The sequence below is a fragment of the Taudactylus pleione genome, unplaced genomic scaffold (assembly GCF_031769625.1).
Source record: "Taudactylus pleione unplaced genomic scaffold, aTauple2 ptg000239l, whole genome shotgun sequence".
In the NCBI taxonomy this organism is placed as follows: Eukaryota; Metazoa; Chordata; class Amphibia; order Anura; family Myobatrachidae; genus Taudactylus; species Taudactylus pleione.
The window spans coordinates 1,431,720-1,443,764 of record NW_028284641.1 but is presented as its reverse complement, the minus strand read 5'-3'; positions in this window follow the sequence as shown (position 1 = coordinate 1,443,764).

The window sequence follows — 12,045 nt, the reverse complement described above, 5'->3', positions numbered from 1 at the left end:
GTACGTGCAGCAGCTGCTCTTCTCTATCCTATACGTGCAGCAGCTGCTCTTCTCTATCCTATACGTGCAGCAGCAGCTCTTCTCTATCCTATACGTGCAGCTGCTCTTCTCTATCCTATACGTGCAGCTGCTCTTCTCTATCCTATACATGCAGCAGCTGCTCTTCTCTATCCTATACATGCAGCAGCTGCTCTTCTCTATCCTATACATGCAGCAGCTCTTCTCCATCCTATACATGCAGCAGCAGCTCTTCTCCATCCTATACATGCAGCAGCTGCTCTACTCCATCCTGTACGTGCAGCAGCTGCTCTTCTCCATCCTGTACGTGCAGCAGCTGCTCTTCTCCATCCTATACGTGCAGCAGCTGCTCTTCTCTATCCTATACGTGCAGCAGCTGCTCTTCTCTATCCTATACGTGCAGCAGCAGCTCTTCTCTATCCTATACATGCAGCAGCAGCTCTTCTCTATCCTATACATGCAGCTGCTCTTCTCTATCCTATACGTGCAGCAGCTGCTCTTCTCTATCCTATACGTGCAGCAGCAGCTCTTCTCTATCCTATACGTGCAGCAGCAGCTCTTCTCTATCCTATACATGCAGCTGCTCTTCTCTATCCTATACGTGCAGCAGCAGCTCTTCTCTATCCTATACGTGCTGCAGCTGCTCTTCTCTCTCCTATACGTGCAGCAGCTGCTCTTCTCTCTCCTATACGTGCAGCAGCTGCTCTTCTCTGTCCTATACGAGCAGCAGCAGCTCTTCTCTGTCCTATACGTGCAGCAGCAGCTCTTCTCTGTCCTATACGTGCAGCAGCAGCTCTTCTCTGTCCTATACGTGCAGCAGCAGCTCTTCTCTATCCTATACGTGCAGCAGCTGCTCTTCTCTATCCTATACGTGCAGCAGCTCTTCTCTATCCTATACGTGCAGCAGCTGCTCTTCTCTATCCTATACGTGCAGCAGCTGCTCTTCTCTATCCTATACGTGCAGCAGCTCTTCTCTATCCTATACATGCAGCAGCTGCTCTTCTCTATCCTATACATGCAGCTGCTCTTCTCTATCCTATACATGCAGCTGCTCTTCTCTATCCTATACGTGCAGCAGCTGCTCTTCTCTATCCTATACGTGCAGCAGCAGCTCTTCTCTATCCTATACATGCAGCTGCTCTTCTCTATCCTATACGTGCAGCAGCTGCTCTTCTCTATCCTATACGTGCAGCAGCAGCTCTTCTCTCTCCTATACGTGCAGCAGCTGCTTTTCTCTCTCCTATACGTGCAGCAGCTGCTCTTCTCTCTCCTATACGTGCAGCAGCTGCTCTTCTCTATCCTATACGTGCAGCAGCAGCTCTTCTCTATCCTATACGTGCAGCAGCTGCTCTTCTCTATCCTATACGTGCAGCAGCTGCTCTTCTCTATCCTATACGTGCAGCAGCTGCTCTTCTCTATCCTATACGTGCAGCAGCTGCTCTTCTCTATCCTATACGTGCAGCAGCTGCTCTTCTCTATCCTATACATGCAGCTGCTCTTCTCTATCCTATACATGCAGCAGCAGCTCTTCTCTATCCTATACATGCAGCTGCTCTTCTCTATCCTATACGTGCAGCAGCTGCTCTTCTCTATCCTATACGTGCAGCAGCAGCTCTTCTCTATCCTATACGTGCAGCAGCAGCTCTTCTCTATCCTATACGTGCAGCAGCAGCTCTTCTCTATCCTATACGTGCAGCTGCTCTTCTCTATCCTATACGTGCAGCAGCAGCTCTTCTCTCTCCTATACGTGCAGCAGCTGCTCTTCTCTCTCCTATACGTGCAGCAGCTGCTCTTCTCTGTCCTATACGTGCAGCAGCTGCTCTTCTCTGTCCTATACGAGCAGCAGCTGCTCTTCTCTGTCCTATACGAGCAGCAGCTGCTCTTCTCTGTCCTATACGTGCAGCAGCAGCTCTTCTCTGTCCTATACGTGCAGCAGCAGCTCTTCTCTGTCCTATACGTGCAGCAGCTGCTCTTCTCTATCCTATACGTGCAGCAGCTGCTCTTCTCTATCCTATACGTGCAGCAGCTGCTCTTCTCTATCCTATACGTGCAGCAGCTCTTCTCTATCCTATACGTGCAGCAGCTGCTCTTCTCTATCCTATACGTGCAGCAGCTGCTCTTCTCTATCCTATACGTGCAGCAGCTCTTCTCTATCCTATACATGCAGCAGCTGCTCTTCTCTATCCTATACATGCAGCTGCTCTTCTCTATCCTATACGTGCAGCAGCTGCTCTTCTCTATCCTATACGTGCAGCAGCAGCTCTTCTCTATCCTATACATGCAGCTGCTCTTCTCTATCCTATACGTGCAGCAGCTGCTCTTCTCTATCCTATACGTGCAGCAGCAGCTCTTCTCTATCCTATACGTGCAGCAGCTGCTCTTCTCTCTCCTATACGTGCAGCAGCTGCTCTTCTCTGTCCTATACGTGCAGCAGCTGCTCTTCTCTATCCTATACGTGCAGCAGCAGCTCTTCTCTATCCTATACGTGCAGCAGCTGCTCTTCTCTATCCTATACGTGCAGCAGCTGCTCTTCTCTATCCTATACGTGCAGCAGCTGCTCTTCTCTATCCTATACATGCAGCTGCTCTTCTCTATCCTATACATGCAGCAGCAGCTCTTCTCTATCCTATACGTGCAGCAGCAGCTCTTCTCTATCCTATACGTGCAGCAGCTGCTCTTCTCTATCCTATACGTGCAGCAGCTGCTCTTCTCTATCCTATACGTGCAGCAGCTGCTCTTCTCTATCCTATACGTGCAGCAGCTGCTCTTCTCTATCCTATACGTGCAGCAGCAGCTCTTCTCTATCCTATACGTGCAGCAGCTGCTCTTCTCTATCCTATACGTGCAGCAGCAGCTCTTCTCTATCCTATACGTGCAGCAGCAGCTCTTCTCTATCCTATACGTGCAGCAGCTGCTCTTCTCTATCCTATACGTGCAGCAGCTGCTCTTCTCTATCCTATACGTGCAGCAGCTGCTCTTCTCTATCCTATACGTGCAGCAGCTGCTCTTCTCTATCCTATACGTGCAGCAGCTGCTCTTCTCTATCCTATACGTGCAGCAGCTGCTCTTCTCTATCCTATACGTGCAGCAGCAGCTCTTCTCTATCCTATACGTGCAGCAGCAGCTCTTCTCTATCCTATACGTGCAGCAGCTGCTCTTCTCTATCCTATACGTGCAGCAGCTGCTCTTCTCTATCCTATACGTGCAGCAGCTGCTCTTCTCTATCCTATACGTGCAGCAGCTGCTCTTCTCTATCCTATACGTGCAGCAGCAGCTCTTCTCTCTCCTATACGTGCAGCAGCAGCTCTTCTCTATCCTATACGTGCAGCAGCAGCTCTTCTCTATCCTATACGTGCAGCAGCTGCTCTTCTCTATCCTATACGTGCAGCAGCTGCTCTTCTCTATCCTATACGTGCAGCAGCTGCTCTTCTCTATCCTATACGTGCAGCAGCTGCTCTTCTCTATCCTATACGTGCAGCAGCTCTTCTCTATCCTATACGTGCAGCAGCTGCTCTTCTCTATCCTATACGTGCAGCAGCTGCTCTTCTCTATCCTATACGTGCAGCAGCTGCTCTTCTCTATCCTATACGTGCAGCAGCTCTTCTCTCTCCTATACGTGCAGCAGCTGCTCTTCTCTATCCTATACGTGCAGCAGCAGCTCTTCTCTATCCTATACGTGCAGCAGCTGCTCTTCTCTATCCTATACGTGTAGCAGCTGCTCTTCTCTATCCTATACATGCAGCAGCTGCTCTTCTCTATCCTATACATGCAGCTGCTCTTCTCTATCCTATACATGCAGCTGCTCTTCTCTCTCCTATACATGCAGCAGCTGCTCTTCTCTATCCTATACATGCAGCAGCTGCTCTTCTCTCTCCTATACATGCAGCAGCTGCTCTTCTCTCTCCTATACATGCAGCAGCAGCTCTTCTCTATCCTATACATGCAGCAGCTGCTCTTCTCTATCCTATACATGCAGCAGCAGCTCTTCTCTATCCTATACATGCAGCAGCTGCTCTTCTCTATCCTATACATGCAGCAGCTGCTCTTCTCTCTCCTATACATGCAGCAGCAGCTCTTCTCTATCCTATACATGCAGCAGCTGCTCTTCTCTATCCTATACATGCAGCAGGTGCTCTTCTCTATCCTATACATGCAGCAGGTGCTCTTCTCTCTCCTATACATGCAGCAGCTCTTCTCTCTCCTATACATGCAGCAGCTGCTCTTCTCTCTCCTATACATGCAGCAGCAGCTCTTCTCTCTCCTATACATGCAGCAGCTGCTCTTCTCTATCCTATACATGCAGCAGCAGCTCTTCTCTATCCTATACATGCAGCAGCAGCTCTTCTCTATCCTATACATGCAGCAGCAGCTCTTCTCTATCCTATACATGCAGCAGCAGCTCTTCTCTATCCTATACATGCAGCAGCTGCTCTTCTCTATCCTATACATGCAGCAGCAGCTCTTCTCTATCCTATACGTGCAGCAGCAGCTCTTCTCTATCCTATACGTGCAGCAGCTGCTCTTCTCTATCCTATACGTGCAGCAGCTGCTCTTCTCTATCCTATACGTGCAGCAGCAGCTCTTCTCTATCCTATACGTGCAGCAGCTGCTCTTCTCTCTCCTATACATGCAGCAGCTGCTCTTCTCTCTCCTATACATGCAGCAGCTGCTCTTCTCTATCCTATACGTGCATCTGCTCTTCTCTATCCTATACATGCAGCAGCTGCTCTTCTCCATCCTATATGTGCAGCTGCTCTTCTCCATCCTATACGTGCAGCAGCTGCTCTTCTCCATCCTATACGTGCAGCAGCTGCTCTTCTCCATCCTATACGTGCAGCAGCTGCTCTTCTCCATCCTATACGTGCAGCAGCTGCTCTTCTCTATCCTATACATGCAGCAGCTGCTCTTCTCTCTCCTATACATGCAGCAGCTGCTCTTCTCTCTCCTATACATGCAGCAGCTGCTCTTCTCTATCCTATACGTGCATCTGCTCTTCTCTATCCTATACATGCAGCAGCTGCTCTTCTCCATCCTATATGTGCAGCTGCTCTTCTCCATCCTATACGTGCAGCAGCTGCTCTTCTCCATCCTATACGTGCAGCAGCTGCTCTTCTCCATCCTATACGTGCAGCAGCTGCTCTTCTCCATCCTATACGTGCAGCAGCTGCTCTTCTCCATCCTATACGTGCAGCAGCAGCTCTTCTCCATCCTATACGTGCAGCAGCTGCTCTTCTCCATACTATACGTGCAGCAGCTGCTCTTCTCCATCCTATACGTGCAGCAGCTGCTCTTCTCCATCCTATACGTGCAGCAGCTGCTCTTCTCCATCCTATACGTGCAGCAGCTGCTCTTCTCCATCCTATACGTGCAGCAGCTGCTCTTCTCCATCCTGTACGTGCAGCAGCAGCTCTTCTCCATCCTGTACGTGCAGCAGCAGCTCTTCTCCATCCTGTGCGTGCAGCAGCTGCTCTTCTCCATCCTGTGCGTGCAGCAGCAGCTCTTCTCCGTCCTGTGCGTGCAGCAGCTGCTCTTCTCCGTCCTGTGCGTGCAGCAGCTGCTCTTCTCCGTCCTGTGCGTGCAGCAGCTGCTCTTCTCCGTCCTGTGCGTGCAGCAGCTGCTCTTCTCCGTCCTGTGCGTGCAGCAGCTGCTCTTCTCCGTCCTGTGCGTGCAGCAGCTGCTCTTCTCCGTCCTGTACGTGCAGCAGCTGCTCTTCTCCGTCCTGTACGTGCAGCAGCTGCTCTTCTCCGTCCTGTACGTGCAGCAGCTGCTCTTCTCCGTCCTGTACGTGCAGCAGCAGCTCTCCTCCGTCCTGTACGTGCAGCAGCTGCTCTTCTCCGTCCTGTACGTGCAGCAGCTGCTCTTCTCTGTCCTGTACGTGCAGCAGCTGCTCTTCTCTGTCCTGTACGTGCAGCAGCTGCTCTTCTCTGTCCTGTACGTGCAGCAGCTGCACTTCTCTGTCCTCTACGTGCAGCAGCAGCTCTTCTCTGTCCTGTACGTGCAGCAGCTGCTCTTCTCTCTCCTGTACGTGCAGCAGCTGCTCTTCTCTGTCCTGTACGTGCAGCAGCTGCTCTTCTCTGTCCTGTACGTGCAGCAGCTGCTCTTCTCTGTCCTGTACGTGCAGCAGCTGCTCTTCTCTGTCCTGTACGTGCAGCAGCTGCTCTTCTCTGTCCTGTACGTGCAGCAGCTGCTCTTCTCTGTCCTGTACGTGCAGCAGCAGCTCTTCTCTATCCTGTACGTGCAGCAGCTGCTCTTCTCTATCCTATACGTGCAGCAGCTGCTCTTCTCTATCCTATACGTGCAGCAGCTGCTCTTCTCTATCCTATACGTGCAGCAGCAGCTCTTCTCTATCCTATACATGCAGCTGCTCTTCTCTATCCTATACATGCAGCTGCTCTTCTCTATCCTATACATGCAGCAGCTGCTCTTCTCTATCCTATACATGCAGCAGCTGCTCTTCTCTATCCTATACATGCAGCAGCTCTTCTCTATCCTATACATGCAGCAGCAGCTCTTCTCCATCCTATACATGCAGCAGCTGCTCTACTCCATCCTGTACGTGCAGCAGCTGCTCTTCTCCATCCTGTACGTGCAGCAGCTGCTCTTCTCCATCCTGTACGTGCAGCAGCTGCTCTTCTCCATCCTATACGTGCAGCAGCTGCTCTTCTCTATCCTATACGTGCAGCAGCTGCAGCAGCTGCTCTTCTCTGTCCTATACGAGCAGCAGCTGCTCTTCTCTGTCCTATACGTGCAGCAGCAGCTCTTCTCTGTCCTATACGTGCAGCAGCAGCTCTTCTCTGTCCTATACGTGCAGCAGCAGCTCTTCTCTATCCTATACGTGCAGCAGCTGCTCTTCTCTATCCTATACGTGCAGCAGCTGCTCTTCTCTATCCTATACATGCAGCAGCTCTTCTCTATCCTATACGTGCAGCAGCTGCTCTTCTCTATCCTATACGTGCAGCAGCTGCTCTTCTCTATCCTATACGTGCAGCAGCTCTTCTCTATCCTATACATGCAGCAGCTGCTCTTCTCTATCCTATACATGCAGCTGCTCTTCTCTATCCTATACGTGCAGCAGCTGCTCTTCTCTATCCTATACGTGCAGCAGCAGCTCTTCTCTATCCTATACATGCAGCTGCTCTTCTCTATCCTATACGTGCAGCAGCTGCTCTTCTCTATCCTATACGTGCAGCAGCAGCTCTTCTCTCTCCTATACGTGCAGCAGCTGCTCTTCTCTCTCCTATACGTGCAGCAGCTGCTCTTCTCTCTCCTATACGTGCAGCAGCTGCTCTTCTCTATCCTATACGTGCAGCAGCAGCTCTTCTCTATCCTATACGTGCAGCAGCTGCTCTTCTCTATCCTATACGTGCAGCAGCTGCTCTTCTCTATCCTATACGTGCAGCAGCTGCTCTTCTCTATCCTATACGTGCAGCAGCTGCTCTTCTCTATCCTATATATGCAGCTGCTCTTCTCTATCCTATACATGCAGCAGCAGCTCTTCTCTATCCTATACATGCAGCTGCTCTTCTCTATCCTATACGTGCAGCAGCTGCTCTTCTCTATCCTATACGTGCAGCAGCAGCTCTTCTCTATCCTATACGTGCAGCAGCAGCTCTTCTCTATCCTATACGTGCAGCAGCAGCTCTTCTCTATCCTATACGTGCAGCTGCTCTTCTCTATCCTATACGTGCAGCAGCAGCTCTTCTCTATCCTATACGTGCAGCAGCTGCTCTTCTCTCTCCTATACGTGCAGCAGCTGCTCTTCTCTGTCCTATACGTGCAGCAGCTGCTCTTCTCTGTCCTATACGAGCAGCAGCTGCTCTTCTCTGTCCTATACGAGCAGCAGCTGCTCTTCTCTGTCCTATACGTGCAGCAGCAGCTCTTCTCTGTCCTATACGTGCAGCAGCAGCTCTTCTCTGTCCTATACGTGCAGCAGCTGCTCTTCTCTATCCTATACGTGCAGCAGCTGCTCTTCTCTATCCTATATGTGCAGCAGCTCTTCTCTATCCTATACGTGCAGCAGCTGCTCTTCTCTATCCTATACGTGCAGCAGCTGCTCTTCTCTATCCTATACGTGCAGCAGCTCTTCTCTATCCTATACATGCAGCAGCTGCTCTTCTCTATCCTATACATGCAGCTGCTCTTCTCTATCCTATACGTGCAGCAGCTGCTCTTCTCTATCCTATACGTGCAGCAGCAGCTCTTCTCTATCCTATACATGCAGCTGCTCTTCTCTATCCTATACGTGCAGCAGCTGCTCTTCTCTATCCTATACGTGCAGCAGCAGCTCTTCTCTCTCCTATACGTGCAGCAGCTGCTCTTCTCTGTCCTATACGTGCAGCAGCTGCTCTTCTCTGTCCTATACGTGCAGCAGCTGCTCTTCTCTATCCTATACGTGCAGCAGCAGCTCTTCTCTATCCTATACGTGCAGCAGCTGCTCTTCTCTATCCTATACGTGCAGCAGCTGCTCTTCTCTATCCTATACGTGCAGCAGCTGCTCTTCTCTATCCTATACATGCAGCTGCTCTTCTCTATCCTATACATGCAGCAGCAGCTCTTCTCTATCCTATACGTGCAGCAGCAGCTCTTCTCTATCCTATACGTGCAGCAGCTGCTCTTCTCTATCCTATACGTGCAGCAGCTGCTCTTCTCTATCCTATACGTGCAGCAGCTGCTCTTCTCTATCCTATACGTGCAGCAGCAGCTCTTCTCTATCCTATACGTGCAGCAGCTGCTCTTCTCTATCCTATACGTGCAGCAGCTGCTCTTCTCTATCCTATACGTGCAGCAGCTGCTCTTCTCTATCCTATACGTGCAGCAGCAGCTCTTCTCTATCCTATACGTGCAGCAGCTGCTCTTCTCTATCCTATACGTGCAGCAGCTGCTCTTCTCTATCCTATACGTGCAGCAGCTGCTCTTCTCTATCCTATACGTGCAGCAGCTGCTCTTCTCTATCCTATACGTGCAGCAGCTGCTCTTCTCTATCCTATACGTGCAGCAGCTGCTCTTCTCTATCCTATACGTGCAGCAGCAGCTCTTCTCTATCCTATACGTGCAGCAGCAGCTCTTCTCTATCCTATACGTGCAGCAGCAGCTCTTCTCTATCCTATACGTGCAGCAGCTGCTCTTCTCTATCCTATACGTGCAGCAGCTGCTCTTCTCTATCCTATACGTGCAGCAGCTGCTCTTCTCTATCCTATACGTGCAGCAGCAGCTCTTCTCTATCCTATACGTGCAGCAGCAGCTCTTCTCTATCCTATACGTGCAGCAGCTGCTCTTCTCTATCCTATACGTGCAGCAGCTGCTCTTCTCTATCCTATACGTGCAGCAGCAGCTCTTCTCTATCCTATACGTGCAGCAGCTGCTCTTCTCTATCCTATACGTGCAGCAGCTGCTCTTCTCTATCCTATACGTGCAGCAGCTCTTCTCTATCCTATACGTGCAGCAGCTGCTCTTCTCTATCCTATACGTGCAGCAGCTGCTCTTCTCTATCCTATACGTGCAGCAGCTGCTCTTCTCTATCCTATACATGCAGCAGCAGCTCTTCTCTATCCTATACGTGCAGCAGCTGCTCTTCTCTATCCTATACGTGTAGCAGCTGCTCTTCTCTATCCTATACATGCAGCAGCTGCTCTTCTCTATCCTATACATGCAGCAGCAGCTCTTCTCTATCCTATACATGCAGCTGCTCTTCTCTATCCTATACATGCAGCTGCTCTTCTCTATCCTATACATGCAGCAGCTCTTCTCTCTCCTATACATGCAGCAGCTGCTCTTCTCTATCCTATACATGCAGCAGCTGCTCTTCTCTATCCTATACATGCAGCAGCAGCTCTTCTCTCTCCTATACATGCAGCAGCAGCTCTTCTCTCTCCTATACATGCAGCAGCTGCTCTTCTCTCTCCTATACATGCAGCAGCAGCTCTTCTCTATCCTATACATGCAGCAGCTGCTCTTCTCTATCCTATACATGCAGCAGCAGCTCTTCTCTCTCCTATACATGCAGCAGCTGCTCTTCTCTCTCCTATACATGCAGCAGCAGCTCTTCTCTATCCTATACATGCAGCAGCTGCTCTTCTCTATCCTATACATGCAGCAGCTGCTCTTCTCTATCCTATACATGCAGCAGCTGCTCTTCTCTCTCCTATACATGCAGCAGCTGCTCTTCTCTCTCCTATACATGCAGCAGCAGCTCTTCTCTCTCCTATACATGCAGCAGCTGCTCTTCTCTCTCCTATACATGCAGCAGCTGCTCTTCTCTATCCTATACATGCAGCAGCAGCTCTTCTCTATCCTATACATGCAGCAGCAGCTCTTCTCTATCCTATACATGCAGCAGCTGCTCTTCTCTATCCTATACATGCAGCAGCAGCTCTTCTCTATCCTATACATGTAGCAGCAGCTCTTCTCTATCCCGTGCATGCAGCAGCAGCTCTTCTCTATCCCGTACATGCAGCAGCAGCTCTTCTCTATCCTATACATGCAGCAGCAGCTCTTCTCTATCCTATACATGCAGCAGCAGCTCTTCTCTATCCTATACATGCAGCAGCAGCTCTTCTCTATCCTATACATGCAGCAGCTGCTCTTCTCTATCCTATACATGCAGCAGCTGCTATTCTCTATCCTATACATGCAGCAGCAGCTCTTCTCTATCCTATACATGCAGCAGCTGCTCTTCTCTCTCCTATACATGCAGCAGCTGCTCTTCTCTCTCCTATACATGCAGCAGCTGCTCTTCTCTATCCTATACATGCAGCAGCTGCTCTTCTCTATCCTATACATGCAGCAGCTGCTCTTCTCTATCCTATACATGCAGCAGCTCTAAGAAATACATTGGTTTATTGCTTCTAACCCTTAACAACCTTGTATAGCTTACTTAACTTAAACTAATAAATAACGACACAGACAACAAGAGCTTGGCTAAAAAAGGTCACAGCTTTTATTTATAATGAATTAACCTAACCAGGGTGGCAAAGAGACGCTGCAGACTCAGTTCTAGCTTTTTCTTTGCTCAAATACTCGGGGAACGACTGACACGTCCCCCCTCTAGACGCACTAACGCTGCGAGGGTCCCACTTCCCTCCTGGGCCAATCCAAGGCGCTTCCGTACCAAAAAGCGCCCGGGTCCCCTCGTGCGCAGCAGGACAAATTCGCCAGGTTCATCGAGGGCAAGTGCCCCCACAACGTATCTTACGCCACATAAAGCCACTGAGCTGCAGCGTACTCCCGCCAAAGCCAGACTCCAAAGGAAACTGGCCCGCCACCCAACACGACCTAGCCCAAAACAAGAATTCCTAAATAAGGAAACTGAATCCAAGTCATCAAGATGCCCTCAATCAGGATTGAAAAATACCGAGTTAAATCTCCAACTAAAAGCTATGACTCACAACCAAGCCACCCAGTGACACCGCATAACAGTCTTCTGACACATTCACCTTCTTCCTCGTCCTGTCTAATGCACCATGCTTATACATCACTCTCCAGTCAAACTATGCACCATACAGATCACACATCCTCCAATTTGGCCTTAAACCCAACAAAAACCCTCACCACGAACGATCACTCCATACCTTTCCACTGACGCACATCGTTGCTCCTGACAGGCAATACCTCCTAGTCAGACACATCCTATTTAGTCACCGAGGACACAAGAAAATCAAGCACGAAACTCTACACCTAAACCGCGCACATCATTCACAACCCAAACTATCAACTGCTGCAAACCCAGTGAGCAACAAAGTTCCGTACCCTGAGTATCGCACCAAACCATCCCGACACAACTTTAAGAAAACACATAGCAACTACCTAGCAGGGATGCATAAGAGGGGAAAACAAGTAACCCGAGTGAAGGGGAAAAACTAAAAAACCTACCCGTGAACCAAATTGGGCCGGATCAAGGCTCCCGGGAGGAAAAATTAAAAAATCCCTTCACCACCCCCCAATTGTTAAATGCTAGCCGTTCAACGATTGGTTGGTAAACAATGTTTCAGGTTGGCGCCAGGTGCGCAACTAGCTCTAGTCGCAACTGCA